The 21,234-nt window shown below is 42.9% G+C and overlaps 1 long non-coding RNA gene across 1 annotated transcript in view; it reads right to left on the bottom strand.

The window, feature by feature from the left end:
• Window positions 1-4,702: 4,702 nt before the first annotated feature.
• Window positions 4,703-21,234, bottom strand: part of LOC310828123 — a 33,173-nt gene continuing 16,641 nt past the window's right edge. The window contains exons 2-3 of the long non-coding RNA XR_014556697.1: window positions 20,056-20,177; window positions 4,703-4,789 (exon numbers count right to left, since the gene is read on the bottom strand). This is a non-coding gene — a long non-coding RNA (uncharacterized lncRNA). The remainder of the gene's footprint in view (window positions 4,790-20,055; window positions 20,178-21,234) is intronic.

The raw sequence follows: 21,234 nt of genomic DNA, 5'->3' as shown, positions 1-21,234 counted from the left end.
TTGTAACCTTTCAAAACCTTAATAAATATTATTTTTTTAAAAAATAGAATTTCAGACAAGTAGGTACAGGAGATTTTTCAGGAGATTCACTTTCCTCCATTATCCATCATTGTTTCATATTTTTGAGGAAGAGGGGGTTTATCCCTTGCTCTTTCTTACCTTAAAATAATTATTAAGTGGCCAAGTCATGTAAATTCTTGCTCGTGCATTAAAAGAAACCTTTGCTGTTTCACACCAGCCTTTCCAGTACTAGGCCTTACAGGCTTCCAACAGTGTTTACAATGTGAGACTGTCTAGAACACAACTTTTGGTAAGGTCTGGTCTGGAATGTTTCCTCCAGAGAGCTGGAAAGCTCTAGGGATTTTATTTTATTTTATGGTACAGGTGGTGACCATTTTAGGATCATCCAACTGATGCATGATGAATGACACACAGGTCCTTTTGGAGTTGCAAGGGACCATGCAGGTCATCTATTCTAACCCCATGCAAGGCAGGAAATTTTCACTCAAGGTGGGGCTTGAACCCACGACCTAAGATTAAAAGTCTCATGAGCTATCCCAGCTGTTTTGCACTATAAGGTACAAAACATACAGGAGAAAACCCCACAGCAACAGAAAGACAAGGCTTTAGAGGAGTCCTGATCTGGCTGGTGGTGGAATATTGACATTGCATAAGGTGGATAATACCCCTGAATTATCCTGATTCACCTAATTATTTGGCCCCCATATAGAACTGATGCACACTCCTGTCATAGACATGGATATTCTCATTCGTCCCTCAACGGTTTTGAAACCCAGAAGATTCACTAAAGTCTGAGAATTTTCTGGAAGCTAAGAAAGGCCTTTTCCATCTATTGTTTACACAGAGAATTGAATGCATGCAAGATCATTTCGTTTTTGAATATTTGATGTCTAACCTTTTTAAAATGTAGTAATTCATCCTGAGCCCCAGTGATAGGGTGAGTAATAAATCTAAATACTATACACAGATAAATAAAGCACCAGAGTTCCAAAGCAATGCCCTTATAAAGAATTATTTAAAGCCTTTTGATGAAAACCTAGCTTTGATGTTTTGCATTACTGTTATTCAAAAATATGGAGCAGGTTTTGGATTCTTTTCTTTTTCATCATGATCCAAAATGTTATCCCCCCCCCCCTTCCCGTTAAGGGATGCATTTCTGCAAGGGCAATCTGTTGGGGGCTGCATGGCAGAGGTGGGTGTGCCCAGAGCCAAGAGTGAGTACTTACAGCGATTAGTAGGTCTCTGTTAGCTGAAGTGGTATATAGCCATCCAGGGCCAGCCCAAGGCATTTTGGCACCTGATGTGAACCACAAAGTGGCACCCTCCATCCATGCCAGGTAAGAAGGAGTGAGTGAAGATCTACTGTGAAAAAACTATCACAAGGGGGAAATAAAGATCTACGTTGGTATCTGCTGCCCCTGTGGATCCTGCACCTCCCCTTGCCTTGTGAGCCGGCCTTATGATGAGCAGCCACATCCTCTATGAATTTGTCTCACTCTCTTGCTTAAAGCCAGTTGGTGGCCAACACCACATCTTGTGGGAGAAACCTCCATAGTTTAATCATGTTTAAATTGTGTGAAGTACTAGTGCAAGAGCACAAGCTTTTGCACGTATAAAGTTGCTGGTTGGTACTTTCACTTAAAGGCTCCTATAGAGATGGCTATGGAAAACCCTCTGCCACATACATGACAAAAAATTACTGGCAGTTAGAGACGACAGCACTGAACCACACAGACCAGTGATCTCAGGCGCCACCTGGAATTTATCTCGAACAAACCCCACTGAATTGCAATAATGTTATTGCTCGGCTTTGATTTACTTTAGTAGGGTTTGCACAAGAAACATTCCCAGCGGTTTGTACTAAATTTAGCTGATGTTCATAGTGTAATATATTTTGCTAATAAAATACCTTTCACTTTATAAACCCTTTCCTGGGGATTAATGCTCAGTCGCCTCAATCCCAAGGCTCACGCAAATTTACTGACATGTAATCGTAAAAGATCTACCAACTAGCTTAACTAGCCAGTGGGACAAATTAGACCAACCCCGGCAACCAATAGGGACCATGTGACTGTTTTCTGATGTCCAATGCTTTTCTTTTAAAGAAAACAAGGTTCCAGTACTCACCTTAAAGTTGTTACAGTAAGCGCCACGCTTTTAACATTGGGGGGGGGGAGAGGTGCCAGTACTGTGAACCCCTGAGTACCCCCAGAAAAAGCACTGCTGATGACCAAACTCTGCCCCCCACCTGATAGCACGCGCAGGGCACATAAGACCTCTCCAGGTTAGTCACAGCTGGCTAGGAACGATTGGAGGCACATAAAGGAACATTAGCGTTTCACTCCAAAAGAATGCATAAATAGCCCTTTGGAAAAAAAGACTGAAGTCCTTTTGATCAGCTGTCAGACAGGGAGCAGGAGGATCTAGATGCAATCTCCTCTTCCTCTCAAACACCTGATCTCTGGTATGGTTCAACCTCCTTGAAAGGGCTCCATATGCACAGCTCCAGCTGCTATATCAGGCAGGATCCATTTGCATGGCATTTGTGTGCATGCAGGGCCCTCCGCTGAGTTTGGGGCACATGCACAGAAAACACATATATTGTTTCTAGCAGGATTGGGGTATTTATGAAGTGGGGTTCTCTGCTTCTGAGACTAGAAATCTTAATCTCTGATGGAAAGTAAAAAGCAGTTGGGGACTCTGGATCCTGTGTGTGTCATGAATATGATACAAGAAGATATGAAAAAGTCGGTCATAAAATTTGAGAGTCCTAATCCTGCCATCTGCTGGAGACTGTATTTTATCATTGCAGATGCTGTCTTTTTTTAAGCAAAAAAAGCAAAAAAAACCACAATTATATCATTTGTTGCCTGGAAAGAAGATGAAAATGCAATGCAACTGCTAGGGCATGTCACTATAGAAAGATCAACTTGATCACAAATACAAGAGCATAAATAGCTGGGAAAGTGCCTTAGATCACCCCTACTGCTTACCTAACCACACCATGCCACACATATACACATCTTGTGGAATTACCTTTGTTGTAAGCTGCTCCAGGACCTAATCTTGACTGAAAGGTGGAGTATAAATATACTTATCTGGTCAACTTAAATAGGGAAGAGTTGGGTGTGTCCAGAATGCCAAGGCAAGGTACATGTTAGCATCCTAGGCAATGAGGTGTATGCAATGCATTCAGTTTCATTTGTTGTTAAGGTCAGGCTATTCTGTGCAGAATGTATTTTGTATATTTGCTTGTTTGCTTTTTTTTTAAAAAAAAAACCTATCACCAAAATGCATCCTTGTGAAGAGAGGTGTTGGGCACTATCCAGCTAACGTATGTATCCCATTAGCACAAGGATTTTCATTTGTGCAACAGGACTTTTCCCCTCTCCTACCCGCCCATGCCCTGCACTCTCCTCAACACTGTCCCAGGGGGTCTGGGGACCCCTAGAACAGATCTGCACTGTTGTACAAGTGGAATACCTTGTGCCGACAAGACCATGACTTCATGCTGGTTTGGGTACAACCCATAGTCTCATGTAGCACAGACTGTCATATTGAGTTGTGGCAGTGGTGCACTGCGATTGAATGCTGACTATGTGGCAATGTGGGTAGGGCAGCTTTTTAAAGTCAGTGGAAGGGACTTCTTTTTGCATCAGGTCTCAAGCTACCATTGACAGGGGCATGGCCATGGAGGCCGTAAGATACAGTGCAACTGTCTTCTTCCTTCATGCTGCCCACATCCCCATGACCACACCTGGTTTTAGCTGTTTTGCTAACATATCTTTGCCAGCATGTCTTGAGTCCTGTCATGGAGGGATGGTCAGAGAAGCTTGGAGACCTTGAGGACCCTGTGGAGGGTTGCAGCAAGATGGGGGTAGCAGATTCTGAGCTCCAATACATGCTTTATCCTGGGCAGGTCCCAGCTTGTTAAAATATGGAGATCCACTCTCCAAAGTAGACTCAGGCTCTCACCTCCCATCACCTCCCTTCCAGACATGCCTGACTCAGCTTCTCTAGCCAAGGAGGCACACTTCTTCATCATTTAAATGCAGTGCAGCACTTTTGCATGCTCAGTCTTCACAGGACTGTTGAGGTGGGGGCTCCTATAGCTCTCCCCCCTAAATAGGTCTGTACTTCTGAAAATCTCCCCCAAGCCTGATCCCTCCATCTGGTCAATGGGTGGCACCATTTTGGTTCCATAAGCAATTGCACTCACTCAGGAATGGATTCCCAATACAAATCCGTTGGGCTATAATTAATCCTCTTTTTTCATATACTGGGTAGGAGCAATAACCTTTGGCCTTTAAGATTCCCTTCTAGCTGTAATATCCTATATGCTACCACATAATGCATGCAATAATTGCAGAGAAATACATTGCCTTCCGTGTATCTTAAGTATTTTACTCTGCAGAGTGTGGTACAAATTGCATTGGGTTGTACATAATTTATCTCATAATTATCTTAAGAGATACTATTGACTTTTTTCTTCTGTAGTGCAGAAAGCAACAAGAAGTGTGGCTTACCACTGAGGCTTTTTAAAAGATGACAGAATACAAGATTTTGACATTAAGAATTGTAACTAACCCCAAAACCCAGTGCCTTTTTTTAAAAAAAAAAACTGCAAATCAGTGCATTTCTCATTTCATTTTAGGTAGCCTCTGTAAACACAACAGAAAATCTGCTGTTCAACCTTAGCAGGGATGCTTTCAAAGTTCTTCACATCCAAATTTCTCTCTGGGTGTTGGATTCCTGAATGGTCTCATTTCTGAAATGGAAGAAAAATAATAAATGATACACTAAGAATTGTTCTGGCTTTTATCTCATTTGTTTAGAACATTGTGCATGTGGAATTTGCTCCAATTTCTGTAGGTATGCATTTGAAATTATCATTGCTAATATTCATAGCTATGCATACTCTGCAGGTATGCATGCAAATGTTTATCTACAAATTATTTAAGACCTATGGAGGTATTATTATGTGAATGAATTCTGTCATTGGCTTGGTTCTTTATTGTGCTTGTGTTTATCATATATGCAATGTAACGCTTCACGATTCACTAAACCCATTTTGCAAAAGCTCACAAAGTTCAGAATTGCAGCAATTCAGAAACAACATTTCTTGACTAATTCAAAGGCACCTGGAAGATGGAGCCTTTCTATGGACTGTGGGAGGGTTAAGGGTATTTCATAAAGGTGTTCAGCATTAAGTTGCAAAGAACTAGAACAGAGAGTGGAAGCTATTATAAGAAATGCAGACAGTGCCTCCCCTTCCTGGTGAGTTAAATGTAGTGATCATCTCTGAAAAGTCCATTATATTATCAGTGGAATTAATCAAGTGTCGCATTGTTACTTGCTATTTCGAAATGGAAAGAAGAGATGAATTTGCACTTTCTCTCTCATCTGTTCATCTATTCCTGTGTATTAAAGAAACCCCTTGCAGATGTATTCTGTAGAAGATCAGGTTTGGTTCATCTGCTTCCTTATCCATAACACTTGCTGGTTTCAGAGTATCAGCTCCCTAAACAGCAGCTGCTTTACACAAAATTCAATCTTGATTTCTTCCCAGGCACCAGAGATCAATAAAGACTAATTTGCATTAAGATGTATAAAGCATTCAGGGGAACACATCCAAATGATGGTGTGGGAAAGGAGCAGATAGTATCTAATTCTAATTAATATTAAAAAGGAAATGGCCCCAGCTTCCAGCCTAAAATTTTTCATATAACATTTTCCATAGCTAAAATTGTCATTGGCAATTCGAGACAACAAAGAAAGCTGAGGTAGAGCTCCAGCAACAGACTAATTGCTTTATTCGGAAACATATTTTTCATAAGCTGCTTTAGATGATGCATGGAATGGGCATGAGTGTTCTCAATTAGCGCTCTGCACCGCGACGCCCACAATGAAGAGACGAGACAACAGTTGGGGATTTAAGCTGAGCAAGAAATTTGATTAAATACAAAACAAAGGATATGCAATAGGTAATGAGAGCTAACTACTAACTCCCCCCTCTCCTGTGCAAGTTCCAATTAATCTGAAGCTTTGGACCACTTCCCTTTTAGCTCAAATTCTTCAGATATCCCCCCACCCCACCCCAGCCCTTGACTGAGGGTTTTGAAATACCGTATTTTTCGCCCTATAGGATGCACTTTCCCCCCTCCAAAAATGAAGGGGAAATCTGGGTGCGTCCTATGGGGCGAATGCAGGCTTTCGCTGAAGCTTGGAGAGCGAGAGGGGTCGGTGCGCACCGACCCCTTTCGCTCTCCAGGCTTCAGGAACACACCCGCAGCCTAGGCAGCCCTGAGGGAGTTCCCGCAGGGATGTCTAGGCTGCGGATAGCAGCCTGCTTCCTGGAACGTCAGGCGCCCTGAAAGCAGAGCGCCCGGCACTTCGGGAACACATCTGCAGCCTAGGCTGTCTAGGCTGCGGATAGCAGCCTGCCGCCCGGCGCGCAAGGCACCCTGAAGCAGAGCGCCCCGCGTGCCGGAATGACATCTGCAGCGTGGGGAGCCCTGCAGGAGTTCCCCACAGGGCTCCCCATGCTGCGGATAGCAGCTTGCCACCCGGCGTGCAGGGCACCCTGAAGCAGAGCACCCTGCATGCCGGGCAGACATCGGCCAGCCCCACAAGCTCGGGGGACAGCAGGGAGGCGCAGCGCCGCCATCCCGCTGTTCCTTGACCTGGTTCGGTTTCCCCGACCTGCTTTTGGGGGGGAAATAAAGGGGGGGAATTCTTTTATTCCCCCCCCCAAAAAAACTAGGTGCGTCCTATGGGACGGAGCATCCTATGGGACGAAAAATACGGTAGTTGCCTCCTTACTTAGAGTATGTTCACCTTACATTTAATGTGTTTCTAGTGTTGCATTTTAAAGCCGTGTTCACACAGCATTCTTAGTAATGTCTGCGCACATCCTGTTTCTGCCCCCCCCCCTTTCAAACCAACTTTACAGCAATTGGAAACCACAAGCCCATGCAATTTAGGGTTGCCATGTGTCCTTTTTCCCCCTCAACACGTTCTCTTTTTCATGGGTAGAGTCATCACAGAGATCCATAGTTAAAAGTAGAAGTTGGCAAATGTGTCCTTTTTTTGCTCTTCAAAATATGGCAACCCTACACCTTTAAGTATACCAGAAGGAGCGTCTCCCCTGCCCCTGTTGTTCAACCCGGACATGGAGGATCAGCGCAGAGGGCCTTCTGGTGGTTCCCTCACTGCGAGAAGCGAAGTTACAAGGAACCAGGCATAGGGCCTTCTCAGTAGTGGCGCCCACCCTGTGAAACACCCTCCCATCAGATGTCAAGGAAATAAACAACTATCTGACGTTTAGAAGACATCTGAAGGCAACCCTGTTTAGGAAGGTTTTTTATGACTGATGTTTTAATGAAGCGCCAGATTTATGTATAAGCTAAACAAGCTATAGCTTAGTGCCCCACTCTCTTGGGCCCCCCCAAAAAAATTTAAAGGAAAAAAACCTTGGATGTACATTTCCAAAATATAAGATAAAAAAATAAAAATAAAACCTACATATAGTAACAGTGTTGTGTGTTGTGTAGGCTCCTATTTGTTTTGTGCAAATGGCTTTAGATATCTATTAGGTCCATAAATTACCATATAGCGTATATTCAACACACAAAACAGCGGCAATTTGTTGTTGCCAAAGGACAGCTGGACATATAAAGGGCCCCATTACCTCCAGTAGCTTGTGGCCTCATCAAACCTAAATCCGGCCCTGTTTTAATGTATTTTTCATCTTTTGTTGGAAGCTGCCCAGAGTGGCTGGGAAAACCCTGGGCAGCTATTATTATTATTATTATTATTATTATTATTATTATTATTATGCCTTGTGAGCCCCTTTACCAAAGCCACCTCTTCTGCTGTGGGGGGTCCTACAGTGATGATGTCATTGTGGGAGTGAAAGGACCAAATTCAAAAAGCCTCTCCAGAGCGCAGGCACGAGAAGGGCAGTCAGATTGCACATGCTCAGATATGTACCTGATGCCCACTAGTATTTCCCTGCAATGTCATATCCAGGTAACCACTGTTACTGTTGAACAATTCACAGGTGAGTTCAATGGTACAAGCGCACATCAGCTACGGATGAGTTAAAAACAGCACCACTCTGTTATCCTCAGATGAAAGGCAGTATAAATAAATAAAGAAATAAATGCCCCCTGCATTGGGGAACCTGTGGTGATTTTGGGGGAGGAGGAGGGAATATTTTTCAGCACAATGGGAAAATCAGACTTATTGCTTTCTAAGGTGAAAATGTGAACATTCCCTTGGAGGTGTATGGGCTAGCCTTCTCTGCCCCCCCCTTTTTTTCTTCCCTTCATTACCTACTTTGCCCAAGGCAAAATCTCAGCATTTTCCTCAAAATTTTGCATTAGGCATAATTAGATGATAGCTCTAAAGATTTTTTTGATAAAAAAAAAAACCTGGCAGGGGACCCAACAAGTTATATGCTTTATATGTAGTATGGAAACTGCATCTTTCCTTTTCTCTAACCCAGTGACAGAAGGATGGGATCCTGAGTCTCACTGTGAAGGCAACATGTAGGAATGGAGGACCATCCTCTTCATTAATGGAAGATAATGGTTGCTAATCTTGAATGGCTACATGCAATATGAAACTAGGATACAATTCGCAGGGAGATAACAGTAGGGAAACTCCTAGAAAGACCTTTGGCCTCATCCAACAGAGTCCTTTCTGTGTTCTCATGTAATTTGCTGAAATGTTACATTTCTTAGCCAACAAACGTGGACTTCACTCAGTGCAGACTATGGGATTTTCTCCATGGGATGTATCAATGGCCACCGACTTGGATCACTTTAAAAGGATATTTGACAGGTTAATGGAGAATAAGGTTTTCAGTAGCTACTAGCCATGAGACCTGTGGTCTCCTGCTGAAGACCAGTTTCCAGGTATAACAAACAGTGAGAATGTTGCTGTTCTCAGTTCCTTCTTGCAGGCTCCCAATGTGAGAACAGGTTAATGGACCAGGTAAGCATTTGGCCTGTTCCACCAGGACTCTCCTTGTTTCTTAGTTTTGTCCTACATGGATCTTTGCCCTCTATCTCTGTATTTTGAAAAGTGACATCAGAATTCCAGCCTGTGTGGGGAGTGGAATGTAGTCACATACGGCTAAAAAGGTGGTTCACTTATTTTATTTTATTATTTTTAAAAAGATTGATGACACTGTAATTGCAATTCTGTGTAAGAGTTCAATGCACTAAAAATTGTCACTGTAACCATTACAATTACAATAGTAGTTTTGAATTGTTTATGCCTCCAATTCCTGTAGTCCCACTGCTTAATTAATTAAATTTATTCCTACTCTGCCTATTCTTTTCTGCATGGAGTCCTTGAGGGGTTTAGACAAATTAATAACACTTTCCGTATTTATGAATATCATATTGCTGAACTTTCAAAAACCGTGCCTCTGTAATTCATTAGTCCTTCAGCGACTGGGCCCTATTCTGCAAAGGCTGAAACCTACAGTATCTTGATTTTAGGTGCTGCGTGATATAGACAGCTGCCCTTTTGATTTGCAGCTTCATTTGCAAATGCTTTGTAGAATAACTGGGGGCAAAAACACCTGACATCTATAAAATATGTTCAGAGCATTTACAGCACTTCACATAAGTCAGTCCCATTTATGTGGAGATGCCCTTCTGCCTGGTCTGGAAACTCCAGCTGGTGCAGAATTCAGTGGCTAGACCAGAGCTTTCCAAACTGTGTGTCGCAACACGTTAGTGTGTTGGCTGCAAATGCTCCCGGCGCTCCTCCTGCGGCTGAAAGGGGTCAGTTTAACCTCCAGTTTGCTAGCAAAACTGAATTGCTGTGTTGTGAAATGATGCATGTTCTAAAAAAGTGTGCTGGTCCAGGGGGGAGGTTACCGTGGGGCGAGGTCCAGGACCTGAGTTGAGGATCGACAGACAGTCCTCCACGGGCGAAGCGGGGTCCACAGCGAGAAGCCAGGCAAGGACAGGAACTCTGGGGGAAACAGGACTGGATGCTGGCCAAAACAGCTCATCAACGACGTTGCTCCTGAAACCTGGGACCGGGCTGACTGGCCTTTATCTTCTCTGAGGCCAGGGGCGGTCCCAGCCCCCAGGAGACCAGCCTCTTCTGGCCTTAAGGCCAGCACTCCTCCTGGGAGAAACCAGTTCCCTTCGCCTCTCTGCCCTGAGCCTCTGCAGTTCAGGAGAGGCTGAAGGGTTACTGGGCCCAGGGGGAGACTCACCTGTAGGCACTCAGTCCTCAACCACCTCTGGAGCCAGAGTGGATTCACCTGGTGCCTGCTCCTGAGGATCCGGCACAGGTGCAGGCGCTTCAGAATCAAGGCCTTGCCCCAGTTCAGCCGGCCCTGGAGGCGGGGACTCCTGTGCAGGCTGGGATTCCTCCAGTTCAGCCTCTGAATCAGATTCCCAGGCCATGACATAAAGTGTGTTACTAACGTGAAAAGTTTGGAAAGCTCTGAGCTAGACTGCTGTCAGAAGCAAACAGCCGGCAGCATGGGACACCTCTGCTAAAACATCTTCATATGCTACCTGGCCAAGTTCAATGTCTTTGTGTTGATATACAAAGCCTTGAACAACTTAGTCCTAGCATATCTTAAGGACCACCTGAACCCATATAATCACTGAGATCATCCAGAGGAGTGCTGTCAGTTGTTCCCCACATTGCAGGGCCTCAGTTAGAAGTTGGGCATTTAGTGTCGCTGGTCCCTTCTGGTTAAGAGTGGTAGACTCGTAATCTGGTGAATTGGGTTTGCATCTCCGCTGTTCCACATGCAGCTGCTGGGTGACCTTGGGCCAGTCACACTTCTTTGAAGTCTCTCAGCTCCACTCACCTCACAGAGTGTTTGTTGTGGGGGAGGAAGGGAAAAGGAGAATGTTAGCCGCTTTGAGACTCCTTCAGGTAGTGATAAAGCGGGATATCAAATCCAAAACTCTTCTTCTTCTTCTTCTCTTCTGTGGGACAGAAGAGATTTGGCAGGCCTCCTTGCTGTGGACTTTCTTCTTCTCTTCTGTGGGACAGCAGAGATTTGGCAGGCATCTTTGCTGTGGACTTCCAGGCATCTCTTAAATACCTTTTTACCCCAATAGGCATTTTTAGCTGTTAATTTTCAATTTGATTACCCAGTCACCTTAAGCATTTTATGTACAGTGGTACCTCGGGTTACAGATGCTTCAGGTTACAGACTCTGCTAACCCAGAAATAGTACCTCGCGTTAAGAACTTTACCTCAGGATGAGAACAGAAATCGCGTGGCGGTGGCAGCAGGAAGCCCCATTAGCTAGAGTGGTGTCTCAGGTTAAGAACAGTTTCAGGTTAAGAACGGACCTCCGGAACAAATTAAGTTCATAACCCAAGGTACCACTGTATTTTTATTTTATAATTTTTTATTTTATAATGTTTTTATTGTGTTCTGTTTTTAACACTATACACTGTCCTGATATTTTATGATATGGCAGCGTAGCAAAAAATAATGATGATGCAGATGCAAAGGGGTTTCAGACAGTATATAAATTGAAATAATAATAATAATAATACTTTGAGTTAGTCTTTGCCATTATGCTACTAAAACTAAACCTTGTTGTGTTTTAAGCTTTATAATGCTATCTTAAAAATTCTATCTTAAATAGGCAAGAAGTTGTTAATTTTTAAAATGCTCCAGGGACTTAATAATACCCCTTTACAGCAGCCACATGCAGAGTTGGTCTTGCAAAACTATGTGAAGTTGCTAGTTAGTTGAAAGCTTGACTCTACGCATGTTTATTTGGAAGTAATAGCCGCAATATTCCTTGGTAACAAAGCAACCAATCACCCAACTGATACTTAAAAATTAATACGTAATATGTGTATGGTTTCATTAGTGGCAATGGAAATTGTTGCCTGCTAAAATAGTTATCTGCCATATACCTGCCAAAAGCAAATGATATTACCTGCTCTGCCAGTTCAGCAGTCAGATGTGGAAGTTATCCAGGGCGGGGGGGGGGGTTGTGTCAGAGGGAGCAGATCCCAGGATTCTTACAGATCCTGAAACCTTCTAGTGGGATAATTTCATAGATCTCCCACAGCCATGTCTTCTGCCTTGGTTGGCACAAACCAGCAGGGCTTGGGGTATGTCAGTAGATCTGCCTTCCCCCACCTCCTGTTGCCCCTCCTTGACCCCCTTGATGTTAGTAACGTTGAGCAAAATTGCACAGTCTCCTTGGGTAACAAAAAAGGAAACCAGACAGAATAAGTCGAGCCAAATGGTTCTGGAATGCCTTTAAGTGTTTTTTGGAATGCTAAGAAAACTGTAGGAAGTGGCAATCCATTCCCTTTATTATAATGTGAAATGTAGTCTTTAAATTAAAGAAATACAAAATATATGTTTGGAAGTCGCATTTGTAGTTGGTTTTACAAGCATTCACAGATGGAATTAGAATTAAGTTGCTGGTGTCCTTAGTATGATATGCAAACGACAGCATTTTACGTTTAGTGTATTATAGGTAAATATTAATGCTGTCTAAAAAGCATCTGCGTTTTTAATGGTACCATGTTTTAATATTTAAGAGAAGTCTTAACATTTTATGCCCTGGAAATTGTTCCTTACCTCAGATTTATATTTCTAATAAGTGCAAGTTTTCTAACACATCGTGGTAGGAATTAATGTGTTGTAGTTACGATTTACGTATAATTATGTACAATAATCCTGATTAATTATGTATGATTATGTATAATAATTATGATTAAATCAACATTTTAGCAAACATAGCACATATGTGTGGGAAAAGGATGGAGGAAGTTAATGTAATCCTCTCCCAGAGGTCCTAGGGGTTTGTTTGTTTTTTACACAGAGGGAGCTTTTTATGTGAGGGAACATGAAAAACCTCACCACACACACACACACACAGAACCATAGGCCTCATCTGCACTATGCCTTAAAAGCAGTATCATCCCAAAGAATTGTGGGAACTTTCATTTGTCCGGAAAGATAATGGCTGTTAATCCTTGCCAGTCTACATCCAGCTGAGGTGTATCAACTCCTGACAACTTCAAACCTGAAAATATTCTACAGCCTTGTACATTTATGTAATTAATTTAAAGAGGCCAGGTTATTTCCCTAGAGATGGAGATGTTTGTGTGTGCATGGACGCATTAGTGTTATGGTTCACTGGCCACAGTGCCCAGAATCAAAAGGTTAATTATTACCAGTGCTTGGTCCAAGATCTTAAAAGGGGTTAATCTCCTCTCTGTTTCCCTGCTCCAATCTCTCTTGGTTGTTCGTTGTCTCTGTAGCTGCTTCTTGAACACTTATGGCTTTATCAAGGCCCTGTGGATGCGCAAGAGAGTCTCTCAAGGATGATCTTCAGTCAATTATTATACATTGTGACTGATTAGGGAAAGGTAAGAAAGAGTTTAGATATCTCATATCCTCCACAGCAGGAGAATTTCCACCAATGAACTCAAGGCAGCAGTGTTCAGTAGAAGTTTCTAGTGTGTACTCTTTCCCTTTTGGAGAAATTTAAGTAGGGTGTGATCTTGATTGGTGGTGATCTTCATCATACCTTCCAACATTTCTACGATGAAAATAGGGACATCCCATTCCATAATGATAATTTTACTATTTCTACCCCCAACACCTTACCATGTTACCCCAGCCACTCTGGGCAAATTCCAACTATACAAAAACATAATAAAACATTAAACTCTTAAAAAACTTCCTTATACAGTGGTACCTCAGGTTAAGAACTTAATTCGTTCTGGCGGTCTGTTCTTAACCTGAAACTGTTCTTAACCTGAAGCACCACTTTAGCTAATGGGGCCTCCTGCTGCCGCCGTGCCACCGGAGCACAATTTCTGTTCTCATCCTGAAGCAAAGTTCTTAACCCAAGGTACTATTTCGGGGTTAGTGAAGTCTACCCAGGCCTCCTTCAAGCCCTCCTGGAAAGAATAGGACATAATCCTTTCTGGAAAGGGACCCATAGTGAGAGGAACAGTAAGTGAAACCAGGACCATCAGGCTGTCTCACCTGCCATCAAGCCATGAGAGACTAAAAGATTTCCAAATTTGCACTCCCTAGATGGAGAAATCAGGACTTCCTGGCCCTTCCTGTCCAAACCCTCATGATATATAAAGCGTCCCTATTTTCCAGGGATGTCCCTGATTTAGAGAAGCTGTCCCAGTTTCTGATTCAGTTCTGGAATATCCCGCTTTTCCTTAGGATGTCCCTATTTTCATTGGAGAAATGTTGGAGGGTATGTAGTTATCCGACCCCCAAGCCATTTGAAGGCAGTCCTGTACAGTGGTACCTCAGGTTACAGACGCTTCAAGTTACAGACACTTCAGGTTACAGACTCCACCAACCCAGAAATAGTACCTCAGGTTAAGAACTTTGCTTCAGGATGAGAACAGAAATTGTGCTCCGGTGGCACGGCGGCAGCAGGAGGCCCCATTAGCTAAAGTGGTGCTTCAGGTTAAGAACAGTTTCAGGTTAAGAACAGACCGCCAAAACGAATTAAGTTCTTAACCTGAGGTACCACTGTATAAGGAAGTTTTTTTAAGTGTTTAATGTTTTATTATGTTTTTGTATATGTTGGAATTTGCCCAGAGTGGCTGGGGTAACATGTTAAGGTGTTGGGGGTAGAAATAGTAAAATTATCATTATGGAATGGGATGTCCCTATTTTCATCGTAGAAATGTTGGAAGGTATGATGAAGATCACCACCAATCAAGACCACACCCTACTTAAATTTCTCCAAAAGGGAAAGAGTAGAAACTTCTACTGAACACTTCTACTGCCTTGAGCTCATTGGTGGAAAGGCAAAATGAGAAATTCTCCTGCTGTGGAGGATACGAGATATCTAAACTCTTTCTTATCTTTCCCTAATCAGTCACAATGTATAATAATTGACTGAAGATCATCCTTGAGAGACTCTCTTGCGCATCCACAGGGCCTTGATAAAGCCATAAGTGTTCAAGAAGCAGCTACAGAGACAACGAACAACCAAGAGAGATTGGAGCAGGGAAACAGAGAGGAGATTAACCCCTTTTAAAATAAGGACCAGGGGAGAAACTGTTGGCATCCATCTGCATTAGCAGCACCTAAGTGACATTCCTGGGGCACAAGCTTGGGCAGGGTGCATGGAGGTCATAGGCTGTGATCCTCCAGCCATGAAATGTCTGTCCCCAGTTCAGTAAGTGTCATTGAAAGCCTAGGCTGATCTGCTGGGGATGCCAGTGCCCTTCCATGAAACAGGCTACCAGCACAAGCAAGTGGTGGATATACAGCAGCTGTGTCTGGAGAATTGCTCCCTTTTATTAACATACTCTTCATACTACAAAGAAAAAGCAGTGACAGGTTATATTCCACATTCTGGCAAAAGATGCTCAGTATGAATAGAAGCAGGAGGAAGGCCCTGTGCAAAAGATGTTTCTTCCCAGGTAATGACAAATAACTTATTTATCCTGGTATTGTGAGGGGGGGGGGGTTTCCGACTGAGCAAGTCACAGCACTGTTTACCTTCTCTCCCTCCCTCTCTCTAGCACATCCTTCCCCCTTATCTGCACAAAGAGAGAGAGAGAGAGACAGAGAGAGGCTACAATTGCGCTTTCAAACTTTTCAGAGAATGCAGATGCTGGTGGGAGGTGAAATGAAAAGCAAGAGAGGCAAGAGAGGCAAGCAAGATGTTTTCACCCAAGTGATGCGCAGGTACCCACAAAGCAGCATTGCAATGCTATTTGCATGAATGTGCAGGGGGGGTTAATTGATCACATGCGTGCGTGCGCGCGCGCGCGCACACACACACACAACCTGCTCCGAGAAACACACTTGACAATTTGTTTCTGATTACTGTTGATGCCTAATCACTTATTCACCTCCGTCATCAAAAGAAGACACAAGCAAAAAGAGCAGATATTTAAGCAGAAAAACGATAAGCCAGAGACAGCTTGTTGCATATTAATTCCTTTGAAATAAGCAGGACTTAAGAGAGCACATGTCTAGGAAGACGTTCAGTGGCCCAGTTTGCAATGATTCCTGCTGAATTTTGCCAGACCAAATAAACAAGTGTTTGGGTTACATTTGTTCTTAAATTTGATTTAGATTTTCTGCTGTGTTTTATTGTTTTAAAGATGTTTTAAACAGTTTTAGAAATGCTATAATTGTTTTTACTGTATTTTAGTTTTAACTGTATTTTTAAAAAATTACCATTATGTCTGCTGTCCTAGAGACTTTTGTGAAGATGGGTGGGCTACAAATTTAATGAAACAAATATAATAAAGTTCAGCAATGCTAGGGCCTGCTAACTAAGATCCAGAGCAAATTTGCCTCTTTTAATTTTTTAAAACATTTTTCTTGTTGCAGATGCGCATGGTCTGCCCTAAAGGTCCTTCACCACCCCATGTATTCCCCAGATTTCTGCAAAGTCCACCTTAGGTAACTTATTCCACATTCCACTCTGTTGCTTATATGGGAGAGTCTGGTCCTCCCCTTTTCCACATCATCCTTTCTAGCATGCTTCTTCCATGGCTTGTGGGGAATTTATGGTGTATTTTTTTTCTTTTAGAAAGAGAGAGAAGCATCAGACGCTGAATGGAAGAAAGCTGGTCTAGGAAGTAAAAGAAAAGCAGGGTGATGCATGGGTCATGTTGCCAAAATAGATAGATAGCAGATGGAGGCAGATAATCTTGGATCTGATACAGAGCAAAAAAAAAAAAAAAACATGCAGTGGAGCAGCTGAAGTGTCAATATATGCCATGGAACAGCATCCTGTTCCTGCCTCAAAAGAGAACAATTCTAGGGAAAGAATGCAGGGGGGGGGGCATTAATGCTGGAGCCTTCCTGTATAGTCAAAGAGATATGCAGAACTTCCTGAAAATTTCCATTAATTTTAGTGGAATGCCCCAAACCCTGCAAATCCTGGGGTATTTTTCCTTAAGCAGGTGCATCTAAATTTGCTTCCAATTTCCCCTTTAGGTGCTAACAGCATCTCTAGTTCCAGAAGGGTACGCCAGCTGTTCACACAATATGGATAATTTCTTCACCAGCAACGGACTCTCAAATATAAACCCAGTGGTGGTAGGAAGGAGGAAGGGGATGCTAAGAGCCTAGCCGTGACTATGGAAAGAACCTCCAAGTTTTCAGTGGGTCCCAGATTGCGATATGTGAACAACTCCCCCTTCCCTGCTGAGATATTTTGCTAGCCTTACTTGGGAAAATTTAGATCAGTTTGCAGTTTTCTCTCTTTCAATTTAAGCTTTTGAGCCTCTTCACAGACTATTTAATGCCTGTTTCAGACTATTTATGTCCTCCCCTCCCACGACATGCACAGTGCTCAGGGCAGCTTACAGCAATATTTTAAGGTGCAATATAAAATAATGAAAAATGTGGCATGTAATGCCCATCTTAAAAGGCAAAAATTGAAATTTATTTATATGTTTATAAAACTATGACTTTATATGTTTATAAAACTATGACTTGCAGCATATTTCAAAAGAATAAGAATAAGTAAATATTAGATTATAACATGGACACTTTCACATAAACATATATGGAATTTAGAAAAATGCACAAAAGTCTCCCCTCCACTCCAAGAACAGCAGAAGGAAGCTTTTGTAGAACACAGACAGCAAAACAACATTATCATAGTTTATCAAAAGTCCTGGAAAAGAGCTGTTGGTGGGGAAAGATCCTGACAAATACATAGTGCCATCCGACTGTCAATATTTTGCAGGAGGGATCTGAGCACATGTAGAGTGTAATTATTTAACTGACACTGAAAGGGGAATAGCTATGTGTATTGCTGAAAGGTTTGACATTGGAAAATACCCTTGAAACTAAAGAAAAGCAAGAAGTGGTCTCTGAGTTCCTTAATGGGTTGATAACTAACTGTTGTTGTTCTCTGGTAGATAACATGTGAGTGTTTAACCTTAGATCAGGTGTCAGGGAACTGCCATCGGAGCTTAAGGTGGTGGAGAGGCTCTCAGATGCTGGGAGACCCTCTGATGCTGAGGAGGGAACCAGTAGGGGGAGAGGGAGAGCTTCCGCGGAAGCAGGAGGGGAAGCGGAGGAGACAGAGTTGGAGGTGAGACTCAGAGACGCTTCCAGCGAGACCAGTGGGGAGAGCTCAGGACCTCCCCTTGGGACGCCCACCCTGCGCAGAAAGCTGTCACGTAGGGAATCAAGGAGGAGACTATCTGTCAAAGAACTTCTATGTTGAAAGAAATTCAGGAAACGCCCACTGACAGATTCTGCCAGCGATTAAGGCAGCCATGCACGGATGGCTCTGCGGAGAGGGAGAGTTTTAAAACTAACTACAAAACTGTGAGAGTCTCAGCACTCAAGCACAAGCAGCCCCATATCACATTACATCAGGGAACAAGGGTATTTGGTTGCAAATCTCTAGTTGCCTTTAGTCTTTATTCTCAGCCTCTGTGAGAGTAAGATGTGATAACTGAACTCACTCCAAGAGCATGCAACTTCAGGCAAAATGGAGGCTGTAAGGAGAGACACCTTTGTTTATAGGTCAATTTGGAATTTAATTTTATTTTTAAAATGCTGAGCCTTTGCTGGACAGCACAAGAAATTGTATGGAATTATTTGGATGCATCTTTGATGTTGTGTTCTATTTTGAAGAAAGTTCTGCAAGTAAAGTTTTGAATAATATCTAATGGGTCTGGACAATGCTTCGGTCAAAAAGCGGTCAGTTTTTATGCATCCAGTTGCTTCAAGATGTGCAATATTAATATTTGCAATAGTGCACACCAGAGTTTTCAGTCTGTGCATTTGAAGTGGATTAAGGTGCTCTGTTGTCCTAGCACAACAAATCTACATTTTAAAAAGCTGGACTTCTTGCAGTTTGGAAAGTGATGGGGAAATGCATTGAAAAGTTATAGGGTGAGCAAATGACTAACAGGAAAATGTGTGAACACTCTCCACAGGCAAATCAGGATAAATGCAGCCTCATAGTCAAATAACACCATGCAAACAAATCAGAATGAATGATCAAGAAGAAGAAAAGATCAGACATAATCTTACCTCTCCATAAGCTTTTGTAAGCAAATCAGAATGAATGCTTAATAGACAATCTGCAAGGGTCTATAGACAAACATAGACTGTGTACACACTGTACAGCACATTCAAAGCACATAACCATGCAAATAATCCTGGGAACTGTAGTTTAACTCCCACAGAGTACAATTACAAACTGCAGTTTCCAGGATAGGGGTGGTGGTTTGTGCTTTAAATATGCATTAAATGTATGATGTGTATGCAGCCACATATATAAACACAGTTGTTATGAAACTAGGATTGGCTGACTGTGGCAGACCCGGGTTTGCCCTGTGCAAAGTGTGAAATGGCCCTGTGAGAGTCAGATCAGAAAAGAAGGAGGGGGAGAAGCCAACATTCCCTTCTATTTCAATCACGGCAGTTTGCAGAAACATTGCAGGAAAAGTGAATTATTGCCGCTGCTTTTCTCCTTCATTTGATTAAATATATTCCACAAGAGATGTAGGATTTGCTCTGCAAGTCCTCTGCCTCTGTGATCTCCCTACTTATCCAGAGCGTTGCGTCATATCAATGCAACTCAACCTTCCTGTTTAGGGATTAGAGTACATTAGGGACTCGGATGAGGCTGCTAAGACTCAATTCCCTTTGGACATCTCACGAATAGTCGGTAATGATTTTCACTCGCTTGGTTTAGAAGGGGATATGAAGCAGGGTCACCATCTAATCCTGCAAATCAGTGGATCCCATTTGTATGGGGATATATTGTAAATACAGCACATGTGGGCTATTATAATAACAAAGTAGTTCCTGGCATCTGCATCTGAAAAGAATAAGGCAGACGTGCGAGGAAAAGAAACTCTCAGGAGTGAAATAAATATCTATAGGAATTATCTCCAGGGGGGTTGCTCTGGTGCAGCAAATCTGGCAAGAGTCTTGTACATCTTATGACTAACAAATATATCAAGGAGGGGGGAATCTTTCTCAGCTCAAGGGCCACATTCCAACATAGGCAAGCTTCCAGGGGCCACATACCTGTAGTTGGTATGGTTAGTGGCAAGAAGTGGCTGGAGCAACAGGTGCAATTCTTCCCTTTGTACGTAAACTACATTCGACCCATGTTTAATCCAGAGGTTTCTGTACACACTTTTCTCCATCTGGCAAGTAGAAGAGGAGGAGTTTGGATTTGATATCCCGCTTTATCACTACCTGAAGGAGTCTCAAAGCAGCTAACATTCTCCTTTCCCTTCCTTCCCCCCAACAAATACTCTGTGAGGTGAGTGGGGCTGAGAGACTTCAGAGAAGTGTGACTGGCCCAAGGCCACCCAGCAACTGCATGTGGAGGAGCAGGGAATCGAACCCGGTTCATCAGATTACGAGTCTACTGCTCTTAACCACTACACCACCTCAAGTAAGAGGCATGATCACATTTCAAGGACAAGCAGGTGGAGCCAGGCCCATGAAGGGTGTGGCCTGGCCTGGGGAGAGTCCCAAGGGGCAGGCAGAAAAGCCTGGATGTCAGCATTTGGCTTCAGAGCCTGAAATTCCCCAGCCCTGAAATATATCAGAGCATAAGGTTTTGTGCACCTTGTGTCCATAAACTACTGAATTGCGATTCATCAAGTGGTTCAGTGTTCGCACCTGTAGCTGCTGCAGGAGAGGGACTGTGAGCAACATCTTAAGAGGGGTGTTTCTTGGACTATGGTGAAACTGCAAAGCTCCCTTGTTATTTTTGCAATTGAATGTAGCATGTTATTTATATCAATAGTATTGCAATGTGGGGTGGTTTTTATTGGACATTATTATATTTTCTATTGTTTTGCTATGTTATTATGAAGTTGTTTTTGCAATGTTTGTTTGAAATGCTTTCCTGTTTCCTTTGAGCATGATTTGGTTTTGTGGGAAAGCAGCATGCAAATATTATGAAGAGATGAATGTGGCTTGAATTGGGATAAAGCACTGTGTGCCGGAGTGTCACTTGGCTGAGTGTCACTCAGTGGAGTGGAGAGGGAAGCAGGTTTTCAGTGATTCCTCCTTGCTGGAGCCCCCTCTCCCCTAAAACTGCTCCAGAGGGATAACCATGCATCTGATAATACTTCATGCATCTGATGAAATGGACTTTAGTCCATAAAAGCTTGGGCCATAATAAATGTGTTCTTACTTCTGCTGCAACAGACATAACACAGCTCCCTTTCTGGAAGGGGTGCAATAAGT

This window comes from Podarcis gaigeae (genome assembly GCF_964106915.1).
Source record: "Podarcis gaigeae genome assembly, chromosome: 12".
NCBI lineage: Eukaryota > Metazoa > Chordata > Lepidosauria > Squamata > Lacertidae > Podarcis > Podarcis gaigeae.
The sequence above is the reverse complement of the archived record's forward strand: the minus strand, read 5'-3'. Positions and strand labels throughout refer to the sequence as shown.